At 35.8% G+C, this 12,559-nt stretch overlaps 1 long non-coding RNA gene across 1 annotated transcript in view; it reads right to left on the bottom strand.

Moving 5' to 3' along the window:
* LOC128312474 (uncharacterized) overlaps positions 1-9,398 on the bottom strand; it is a 43,734-nt gene extending 34,336 nt beyond the window's left edge. The window contains exon 1 of the long non-coding RNA XR_008291835.1: positions 8,487-9,398. This is a non-coding gene — a long non-coding RNA (uncharacterized LOC128312474). The remainder of the gene's footprint in view (positions 1-8,486) is intronic.
* Positions 9,399-12,559: the final 3,161 nt, after the last annotated feature.

Here is a 12,559-nt window from a genome sequence, read left to right as displayed (position 1 = left end):
CTACTCTGTTTGTGCCTGATCTCCTATATACCACTTCCACTTGATGACAGAGGGCTGCTGCACATGTCCAACTTTATGGATTGACAGGTCAGATGCATTAAGTTCATGATGGGAAGCTCAGGTCACGTGTCAACTTGATGGCCCATGGTTAAGTATTCAGTCTCCACTAAGGCCCAGTAGGAAGTCAAACACTAAATCTCAAAAGGAAGGTAGTGGCAGGGTTTTGCTTCAAAATTCTGAAGGTTTTCACTCTGATTCATGTGCAGGGACCTGGCCTCAAACAGCATCCTTATCTGTCATTGACTCTTTAAGCACCATTGGATCAGCTGGACTACATGGCCCAAGTGGTAGAACTACACACATTGCAGTCAGGACTTATTACAGATCCCTCCATTTTTCTGGGCCCCACTTAAAACTAGCAGCTTTATGGGCCACTTAGGTAAATAGGGCCGAGTAACGCACCCATATAAGGAATATGTTGCCTCAAAAATCAAAAGAGGTTCATTAAATGTTATGCCTCTCTTGATTGTAGGAGAGGTCAGACACAATAAATTATTCTTCACCTTAAAAATATATATTTTCACATGCCCCACACCACTGGACTCCTAGATATTTTACTGAGCTATAAGGCCCCAAAGTTTTTTTTTTTCCTCCAACCCTCAACAAGTAAATATCTTTCCAATAAGTTTAGAGTAGTTGCTACTTCTCCCATACTAAGTCCAATGTTATGGACCGAAGTGATATCTTATGGAAAGGAAAGATATTCAAGACCCCTCTGAACTAAATTTTGACATAGGACTAAAGAACTGGTGTTATAGACTGAATTCTGTCCCCTAAAATCCTATGTTGAAGTTCTAACCTCCAACATGATTGTGTTTGGAGATACAGCCTTTAAGGAAGTTATTAAGATTAAACAATGTCCTAAGGGTGAGGTTCTTAGCCAGCAGAACTGGCATTCTTATAAGATGGAGAGAGAGATACTGGAGATGCACAAACACTGGAGAAGGGCCATGTGAGGTCATAGTGAGGTGGCAGCCATTTGCAAGCTAGGGAGATAGTTCTTTAGAGCAACCAAACCTTCTGGAAACTTAGCTCCCACCCCCCAGAACCATGAGAAAATACACTTCCATTGTTTAAGCCACCCAGTCTGAGGTATAGATATAGATATAGATGATATAGATATAGATATAGATGATATAGATATAGATAGATACATATATTTTAATGCCAGCTTTAGCAGACCAGTACAGTTGATTTACTCCTCAGGTAGGAGAGTGGAGGTATATCCTTGACCTTGCCATCTAATAGCAAACTCTTTCTGGTGGTCTCAATTAACAAGGATAGAGAAAAAAGCATTTGCCAGATCAATAGCTGTGTATCAGTTATGAGGGGATGTGTTAATTTGCTCAAGAAACAAAACCACATCTGGCATAGCAGCTACAAATGGAGTCACAAACTAATTATGCTTATGATAATCCACTGTCATTCTCCAAGATTTATCTATATTCTACATGCATCAGATAGGCAAGTTGAATGGGGATGTGGTTAAAATTACTACTCCCTCATCTTTCAAGTCCTTAATGGTGGCACTATTGTCTGCAATCCCTCCAGGAATGAGGTATTGCTTTTAGTTTACTAGTAACCTAAGTAAAGGCAGTTTTAATGGCTTCCACTTGGTATTTCTCAACAAAGTGGTCCTCACTCCACAGGTCAAGGAACAAATATTTGGGTTCTGCCAACTGTTAAGTGTGTCTATTCCAGTTATTTATTTTGGAATAGGGACAATAACCACAGGATATGGCTGGACACCCACTGAGTTCACTGTGAAGCAGACTTGAGCTGAAACCCCATTGATCATCTGACCACTGTAAGCCCCATCTCTGCCTGGTGAACCTTAGTGACATTTGGGATCTCAGGGAATTAGTATCAGTTCGGAGCCAGTGTCTACTAGTTCCTGTAATATCTAATTATTTCTTTTTTTCCAATACACATTTACCCTGGTAAAAGGACACAGGTTGTTTTGGGAAAGGCTGGGAGAAGAATTAACAGGATAAATTTTTGTCAATGTACCAGGGACCTTCCTCAAGGGGACCTGATCTCCCCACTTCATTCAAGGTGTTCTGCATCTGTAAATTGGCTCATGTCTGGGAATGAATTAATGAGGCCATGACTCTGTTTTTGTGAATCGTGTTAAACTTCTCTTAACCTAGAACTCTTTCACTTATACAGATCAGGTAAAAATGTAGTAGATTTCCTTGCTATTTTACTTCAGGGAACAACCTGATCAACTAGCCAATGTGATAAATCTGCCTGAATCATAATATTTTGATTGCTACTTTGACTCTGCTATCCCATTACAGTAGCTACACCTACCATGACATTAGCTGTTGAGTGCCACCACTTGGCCCCTGCTACCCTGGGATCCAATTACTACTTCCATTGCATTTAAGTTTCTGAATTCAATGAACACAGTTGCCATGTGAGATCTGGCCTACAGGGAAGAGCCCTTGTAGGGATGCTTAACATTTGTTTTTTATAGTCATGGTGAAATGTGTGTCTTCTGTATCCTCTCAGGGTGGGTGGGTAGGTCTTCAGTGACAAATCTACTCTGACTTTCCAATCTCCCTGCATCTTTGAATCCCATTCTTGACAGTAAATCAAGGCAGTTCTGGCATTTCTAACTCATTTACTATGGGCTATCTTTTGTTTCATATTTCAGCCAGACCTATAGAACAATTAGAGCCTTTTGTAATTCCCTGAGCTGTAACATTAAATAAAGAATCCCTGCTTAGTGAGCTCATATCCATAAATTGAGCCTGATTGAAATTTTTTCTTCCAACATTATTGCCCTCCCTTAATATTCATTCCTAGACATATTCTCTGAATTTATGTTTGTATGAATTAGAAAATTCAAGTTATCATTTTGGAGTGTAGCACACCTCTTCATAGGTCACACATTGTTCTTCACCTAGGGCCCTGCTGGGACTCAAATCCAGTTGTAGGTCCACTAGCAAAGACAGGTAGTGGAAATGAGTTTTAAGGAGAATCAGCATTCTCTTGCAAGGCAACTGCTTCACGGGAAGCCATTACAGTTTCCTCAGGCAATGCAGTGTTAATTCCCTCCAATGAGCCTACTTCTACTGGCAAAGACTCATCGACATTTTATGGGCTCAATGTCCCTAGCTTCATCAGGTTCTTTTTACACATCCCAATTTCAACTTTGACAACCCCATTCCTTCCCTATCAGTGCTCTCACTTTATAAAAGTAGGTACCCTGTGAGGCTGAGAATTCAAATTGGGTTGTAACTCAGATACCTATAGGTTGAAACTTTGGATTTGGTTTTCAGCAATCTTGGCCCTGTGGTTACAGGTTATAAGTCCTTTCGCAGGCCACATATGGAAGATTTTAGGTCATTTATGGGTGCTTGATCTGGGAATTCTAATTCCTGAGTGCATCCTTTTCCTTACCCACTTTACCCAGAAACATTAGGAGTAACCAGCCAGTCTCATTTTATTAGTTAGGTTGACAAAAATATTCAAAAGTCAAATACACTGTCACCCAGATCCTTGCTTCTTATAAGTGTTTGATTGGGAGTGTCCAGCTGTGATAAGCAAAAGCTTATCTCTTTTGCCAAATCAAGCCATGGACTATCAGTGCTCTATTTACTACTGGAAATAGAGTCATTAGTATCTTTACATCTAATCAAATTAGACAGCCATTCTGGAAGCCCCAGAATCAATTCAGAAAACTCATCCCTAAAGTTCTGTTCTTCTAGAACAACCCTCTGTACCAAAACCTGTATTAGTCAGAGATCTACAGAGAAACAACCAATAGGATGTGTGTGTGTGTGTGTGTGTGTGTGTATGTATAGAGGTTTATTATAAGGAATTGGCTTGCATGATTATGGAGGCTAGCAAATTCAAAATCTACAGGATGGAGGTCACGATCTCACAGTTCGTGAGTTCGAGCCCCACATTGGGCTCTGTGCTGACAGCTCGGAGCCTGGAGCCTGCTTCACATTCTGTGTCTCCCTCTCTCTCTGCTCCTCCCCCACTCACACTCTGTCTCTCTCTCAAAAATAAAAATAAAAACGTTGAAAAAAAAACCCATTGATATATGAAGTTGTATTTGGCATAAGCACTGGACACATTATCAAATTACAAATTAATTTAAGCTAACTAAGAAAATTTTACCAAATAATGTAGCCTTCTTCTGTATTGTGCTACCTATGATCTTTAATTTTTCAACAGGCCTTTTCTGGACTTCCATGACTAAATTTATTGCTCTGTCTTTAAAAAGCAACAATTATCCATATATATATATTTTTTCTTCCTTTGAAACAGAATGTTTGCCTACTAATTTTGTTATGCCATTTTATTTGTGAGTCTTGATTTTCAACTTCTCTGATACTTCTTTTTTTTTTCTTGAAATTCCTTTACATAATTCAAATATTCGAAAACCTTGCCTTGAACTAAATTAGAATCTTTTAAGCCATAGTTGTTGTTTTTTTTTAACGTTTGTTTATTATTGAGAGACAGAGAATGAGCAGGGGAGGGACAGAGAGAGGGGGAGACACAGAATCTGAAACAAGCTCCAGGTTCTGAGCTGTCAGCACAGAGCCCTGCGCGGGGCTCAAACCCACAAACCGCGAGATAATGACCTGGGCCGAAGTCGGACGCTTAACCAATTAGGCCACCCAGGCGCCCCTAAACCATAGTTTGGAAAGAACTAAATGCAAAGCCCAAAATTATCTAAAGTCTAATTCCAAACCTATCATTAACTATCCATATATCATTTAGCAATCCAGGTAAATGTAGTCTTTATTTTTAAAACAAAGTGAATGACCTTAATATGCCTTTAAATATTAAATACCATACAGTTGAAAGTTAAAGCTTAATGTCATGTGTCCTGAAGTTCCTGATATCTCAGTAAACAACAACAGTAGTACAGTACACATTGAAGGCCATGAGTTAATAGGAAGAAAACCAAGAAATGCTCCTTTTATTTATTCTTACATTTGTATAATTTTTACCTGTCCATTTCTCTATTATTTGATTGCTTATAACAACTTATGAAATAGGAAGGAAAGCTATTATTAGCCCCATTTAGGAGATAAAGGCAAGAAATTTAAAAGAGATCAAGCATTTGTGAGAAAATTCTAGAGCTAGTGAGAGAGGCAGAATGAAATCTACGGAAGATGTTCCTGTTGTTACATATTGATTAGTGTGCGCTATTCTTGAATGACATTCTTTAGGCCTCTCTTCCTAAACCACATAATACTGTCCCACTGTGAAACAGGCATTACAATTTTGTATTTACTTCTAATGTATCTCAAAGGGAACCTTGTTTAATGATATAACATTTGTAAATCTCTTTGAATAAAGAAATCATTTAAATGCAAAGTACTCCTGAACATTATCCCCTTTACACTCCCACTGGGTACATAAAAATCAAATAGGGCTGACTGTGATCTTTGAGGAACATAAAAGTGTCATAAATTGACTCTTTGCACCTTGCTGCACCACCCGCCGGAGAAACCATGCACCTCAGGCAGTTCTCTAAGTGAGGTTATGATACCCAGGCCACAAGCCCTCCATAGAACGTAGCAGGGGAAATTGACAAGCTGCAAAACCGTTCTTAAACTTGCACTTAGTCTCAAATCAGCAGGCATTGGGAATTAGTTTCTCACACAGCTCAGGCAAACTCACGGACAGAGATCAGACTTGCACAGAAGGGAAAGCACGGTTCTCGGAATCAAAAATGATGCTGCAAGACTGAGAAAAAGAATTCTGCACAATATCACCCCTCCTGCTGCTACTGGCCATTGTATGCCCTTCCTCTTCCTTTTTTTCCTTTACTTTCTCTTCCCACTTTCAACATAGGCCTTTAATATAGCATTCAAATAATCTAATATTGGTGTCCAAACTTTCTTTCCTTAATAAACTAAATTTCCCCCAATCCAACTCCCATTGATACATTCATTGTCTAGAATGTTCCCCCTTAAGTATCCAGTATAACCCCCAAATTTCAGGTTAGGGGATAAGGACATTCACAAGCAGTGAATGACTTTCCTCTTTCACCCCGGCTGTTGTTTTTATTGCCCTTGGCTTATTAATGTTTCTAATGGATTGCTTATGCTTCCTCCGTATTTATCTCCTCTCTGTCTACATACCAAATCTACAATACCCTGCTTAAACACACCCTTCATAGAATTACAAATCTTTAAATTATCGCTGTAAAATGTATGTGCAGTGAAAGGCACAGGTATTGAAAAGCTCAGTGAGTTTTGAAAAATGTATGCATCCTGTAAACAACCCCCAAATAGGATCCAGAGCATTCCACCAACCCAGAAAATTCTCATTCACTAAATCCCCAGAACCCCATAGGTTAACACTATTCTGATTTTTATTTCCACAAATAATTTTTTCCTGATAAACAACTTCATAAAAATGAAGTCACATAGCATGAATTGTTTTCTGTTTTTTTTTGTTTGTTTGTTTTTGTTCCTTTGCAATTCCATATAAATTCTAGATATCATTTATAAGGTTATCAGGTTGAGGAAATTTTCATCTATTTTTGATTTGTGGAGGGCATTTATCATGACTTCACTTTAAATTTTGTTAAATGTTTTTTCTGTGTCTGTGGAGCTGATGACTTGGTTTCCCTCCATTCTTCTGTTAATTTTTTTATCAATTTTTTTTCAATATTAAACCAATTTCACAATTATGGGGCAAGCCCAATTTTATTTCATTGTATTATCCTTCTTATGTATTGTTAGATTTGATTACCTAAAAGTTTTTAAATTCTTATATAAAATCCATAAATGATCCATGTATTTTTTTCTTGCATTGTCTTTCTCCAGTTTGGTATAATGGTGATGCTAGGCTCCTAAAGTCAGTTGGGAAGTGTCTCTTCTGTCTTCCTCGATTTACTAAAAGAGATTGTGTAAGACTGATATAATTTCTTCCTTAAACATTTGATAGAAATCACCAGCACTGTGTCTTATTGGCTTAGAGTTTTCTTTGCGGGAAGGTTTTTAATTATCACTTAATTTTCTTTAAACAGATATAGGACAATCATATATTATTTATTCTTGAGTCAGTTCTGAAAATTTTTTATTTTCAAAATTGTTATAATTGCATCTAAGCTAGTTAATTTATTAGCATAAAGTTGTTTATCACACACATTCCCTCATATTCATTTTGCTGTCTTTATGAACGCTGGAGGGCTGTCTCTTTAATTTTGATATTGGCAATCTGTTTTGTCTCTTTTTATTGATCAATCTAGCTAGACCTTAAACAATTACATTTTTTTAAAAAAACCCACAATTTTTGATTTTGCTCATTGTTGTCACTGATTTACCACTCTTACCAATATTGTTTCCTTCATATATAAATTTGGGTTTAATTCACACCTCTTTTTTTAGCTTCTTAAATGGAAACTTAGATCTTGATTTTGAACCTTTCTTCTTATCTCATGTAAACATTTAAAGTACAATTTTCTTTCTAAAATGTTTTTTAACTGTAATTCACAGGTTATATATACATAATTTATAACTATATGACAACTATATATTATATATATAATACATATAAAATATATTTTGTATTTAATTTACATAAAGTTCAAAATATTTTAAAGTTTTCCCTGTGAGTTCTCATTAGATCTTATAAATAAAATACTTAGATGGTTTTTAAGTATTTTGATGATGTCTAGTTGATCTATGTTTTCTTTTGTTGCTTGTGGTTTTGGGTGTCTTATCCATAATCCATTGCCAATTCTAAAACAATTGTTTCTATGTTTTAATCAGTGGACTTCAAGTAAAGCAGATTGCCCTTTAGTATGTGGGTGGTATTCATCCAATTAGTTCAATATTTGAATATAACAGAAATTCTGGATGACCTTGAGCAAAAGACAGCTTTCCAGAAGACTGTCTCTGAACTTCATCTGCAACATCAGGTCTTCCTGGTTCTCAGAGCAGCCTCCATCCTTCAGACACAAACAGGAACATTAGCTCTTCTGGGTCTCAGCCTACTGGCCCATCCTATAGATTTTGAATTCTTTTTTCAATGTTTATTGAACATTGAATAACATTGAATAAACATTCAATGTTTATTGAGCCGGAGTTGGATGCTTAACCCGACTGAGACACCCAGGTGCCTCATCCATGTTTGTTTTTGTTTTTGTTTTTGTTTTAAGTACATTGAAGAAATACTTGAGCTATGAAGGGTTGGCACATATTTACAGATAATCTATTCAGAGATACCACTGTTTATAATAGCCCTAAAAGCACGAATCTGCATGCTTAACTTATGCTCCTTGCTTATGACCATTTGCTTGTGAAGGCAAAATTTTGGTAGTGCACTTCAAGCTAAGCTTATGCCTGAAAGTCATAAAAGTTCATTAATTTTTAAATGCCTATAACTCAAATTTTTAACATTTTTAAATTGACCAACTTCTGCTTACAAACTACCCAGAGACGTACCTGGGTGACTCAGTTGGTTAAGTGTCTTACTCTTGATTTCCGCTGAGGTCATGATCTCACAGTTTGTGAGTTCCAGTCCCGCATCCAGCTCCATGCTGACAATGCAGAGCCTGCTTGGGATTCTCTCTCTCTCTCTCTCTCTCTCTCTCTCTCTCTCCACATCTCCTGCACTCTCTGTCTCTCAAACAACAAGAAATAAAACCACAATTAGCCATATTTAGTCACTCAGCTAGCTGAACAAAGGCAGAAGAAGATGAAGGAGAACCCAAGTCTTACAGATTTGAAAGCAGAATGATCGTCCATAAATTCAGTTAGAACTTTCAGTGCAGATTAGGAAGGGGGAAGGAGGAAAGACTCGCCAGCAATCAGAATTTGAGATGTCCAAAGCACAATTGAGGAATTATAAATTTGACTTTGAAATCCTTGATGAAAAGGCACTAAAGGAAACAGAATTATTATGTTTTAATTGGATGCACGTTGCCGTGCTGTACCAAAGTGATTTTTGAAGTTGATTGCATTTTTGCCTTCCTTCCTATTCTTTAATGCTCAGTCAACCCTATAAGGGAGAAAAAGGTAGGTTACACAACAGAAGGAAAAGCTAATGATTTAAGAACGTGTGGTTTTCCCTCACATGAAACATCACTCTTAAGTTTCTCATTTGGGGGCAACATCCATTCTTTTATAGAGAAAAGCATATTATACTAGGCAGCAAATCATTATGGTGTTGGGTATTTAGAGGAATTCTGTTTGTTATATTAAATTATCCTGGCATCTGCACCATACTCTACTGGCTTTGATTATAAAGGTCTTTAATCATTGATAGCATTTATTTGTTAAGCATAGCTTTCTTTTGTTCATTTAAGCCCAATTGTTGGTTATTTCATAAAAACTAAAAAGCATAATATCAGTGATTTTAATATATTTAATTATAGTTTTAATCTATTTAACATACTCTGTCTAAATTTAATTAATTTAGTTAATTTATTAAGTTTATTAAATTAACTTATAATTAATACTGATCAGTAAGGAAAATACAGAGTATTCTCTGAAGAAAAACTCCCAAATTTTACAAGTATGCTACTTTAGTTTGCTTAGTAATTTTTTTTTATACATAAAACCAAAAGACAGTCATTAAAGACTTACCACTTTTTTCTTTCAGCCACGTACATTATTCTTTCCAAATCACACAGGGGGGAAAATATGTAGTCTCAATTCATGTGAAGCTTCTTTGATCTTCATGTAAATAAAGAGGCCGCCTTCCTCTCTTAGGATTCTTTCTTGAATATGATTTCTTTCATCAAATAGTTTATCTCATCTCTGTGAACATCAAGGTAGTTTGCTTCAAAACTTCAAACAAGCATTTCCTACACATTTACAGGAAATATATTAAACACTATAAATGGCAAACTTCCTCTCAACTTTTCAGCAAGACAGAGCAGGAGACATTTTATGTTGCACCTCAACTGGTTGGAGGCACATCCTACATTGTAGTCATAATATCCTAGACAAACACCAAGCATTCCGTTCCCTTGAAGGCAAAAAACAAAGGAACATGTATGCCACAAAGGTGAGCTAGCTTGGCAAAACATGGAAAAGAAATCAAGAACAGATGACTGCAGAGAAGGCTATAAACTATGAAGAGTTTTAAGACTAAATGTTTATAACAAAAAGGAAAGTTTACAATAGAAAATTCAGCAAAATGGGTCCAAGTGTTCAACATAGTATTAGTTTAGAGAGTCCGTGAGGGTATGATTTGTTCTTGTTTCTCCAAGTTACTCTAATTGCCTGCGTTCCTTAACTCCCAGTTGGCTAAGCAATTTTATGATTCTTGGCGCCGTATAAATGTATTTTTTTCAGGTCTTTGAAAATTGACCGATTTCTCGCCGAATGAACCAGCCAGCCAGCTGTGAAGTCAATTTTCCTAGCTTTAGAAGACTGGGCATTAAAACAAAAATTCTTCAATAATTTAAGAATTTTCTTTTAATTGACCCTAAACTAGGATATGGAGCAGTGATTTTTTTTGTCCTAATACTTAGATTGTAAATTGATAGTCTTATTGAGGAAGTTTTCATCAGAATTTCTTTTTCACTATGGCAAAATGGAAATAACACATACTTCATTTTATAGGATAAACACAAAATATATTTTTAAAATTCTTAATTCTAGGAACAGTTTAAATCATCAATAAACATATGACTACGGACACAATCTTTTGTTTACTCAGGAATTATGATTTTTCAAAATTATTCAATACCATAATCATGTATTGCCCACCTATGTACTATGAACAAAGTTCCATATAATGAAAAAGATAATTAAGAACTTTTGTAAAGTATTGGTGGGAATTGGTACAGCCATTATGGAAATAGTATGCAGTTTCCTCAAAAAATTACAAATAGGACTACCACATGATCCAGCAACTCACTTTTGGGTATATATCCAAATGAAGTGAAACCAGTATTTTGAAGTTATATCTGCACTGCTTTGTTCACTGAAGCATTATTCAAAATAGGTAAGATATGGAAACAACCTAAGCATTGTGAACAGATGAACATACATATATAGTATTAATCATTCAAGACTTATGGCAAATACAATCTCCTTTATGAAGCCATTTTGGTTCACAAAGCCTAAAAAACTTATCTTCCTAAATAATCACTAATAACACTTTTAAAAAGTGTCATATATATATGTATATATATATATACACATATGTATTCCATTGTGTATATAATAATATACATAATTACCTACATAGTGTATGTTCCATTGTGTGTGTGTGTGTATATATATATATATATATATATATATATATATACACACACATGTGCACATAATGGAACATTATTCAGCCTTTAAAAAGAAGGAAATCCTACTATTTGTGACAACATGGATGAACTCAAAGAGCATTTTGCTAAGTGATAAAATCCAGTCACTGAAAGACAAATACTACATGATTTCACTATTATGTCTAGTCTAAAACAATCAAGTCCATAAAAGCAGAGAGTAGAATGGTGGTTGGTTGCCAGGGGTTGGGAGGAGTGGGAAATGGGGAGATGTTGGTCCAAGCATACAAATCTCCAGTTATGTAGATTGAATAAGTTCTGGTGGTCTAATGTACAGCTTGGTGACTATAGTTAATAATGTATACTTGAAATTCACTAAGAGTAGATGTTATCTGTTCTCATCACACACACACACACACACACACACACACACACACACACACGATGTAACTAAGGTAACAGGTATGTTAAGTAGCTTGATAGTGGTAATCATTTCACAATGTATACCTATATCAAAACATCATGTTGTAAATATAATATATATAATTTTAATTTGTCAATTATATATACCTCAATAAAGCTGTAACAAGAGAAAAAGATGCCCATGACACCTTTCCTGACCTCTAGGCAATCACATTCTTACTGGATAGAAATCTATTTGGCTAAAATCTCTTAGCCAAAGAGGCACTACTTTCATAGAGGTTTATTTTTTAAAGTGTTAGTAGTGACTGTTTAAGATAAGTTTTTCTTAGGCTTTGTGAACTGACATGACTTCATAAAGGAGATTGTATTTGCCATAAGCCTTGAATGATTAATAGCATTTGTCTATATAGGTAGATATTGCAGATGGAGGTCATGGAAACAGTGTAAGTAGAAAAATGAGTATCTAAATAGCATGTAATTATCTATGGTGATTTGAATGTGGCTATCATGGGCATATATATTGAGAAGGAACATTTTCACATATATTTTTTATTTAGCATTAGAGAAGCAGTGCTGTATAGTGGTTAAGAACTCAGGGTCTGATTGTCAGAGACCTGAGTTCAAAACTTCGTCCAGCACTAGCAGCGCTTAGTAACATTGCCCTCGGCTAGTTACTTATTTTGGTTAGCTTCAGTTTCCATAGCTATAAAATAGTGGGTATAATAAAACTTAGTTACTATTCAGAGCTAGATTAAATAATGGAGTAAAGAGTTTTTCATGAGACCTAGAACATAAAACAAACTTATCATTGTTATCAGGTTAATTATCTGAAAATTACTATGGCAGAATGGTTGCTGGTTCTTT

This window comes from Acinonyx jubatus, chromosome D3, assembly GCF_027475565.1.
Source record: "Acinonyx jubatus isolate Ajub_Pintada_27869175 chromosome D3, VMU_Ajub_asm_v1.0, whole genome shotgun sequence".
NCBI classification, from domain to species: domain Eukaryota; kingdom Metazoa; phylum Chordata; class Mammalia; order Carnivora; family Felidae; genus Acinonyx; species Acinonyx jubatus.
Note: the sequence above shows the minus strand (reverse complement) of the source record. Positions and strands in the feature narration are given on the sequence as shown.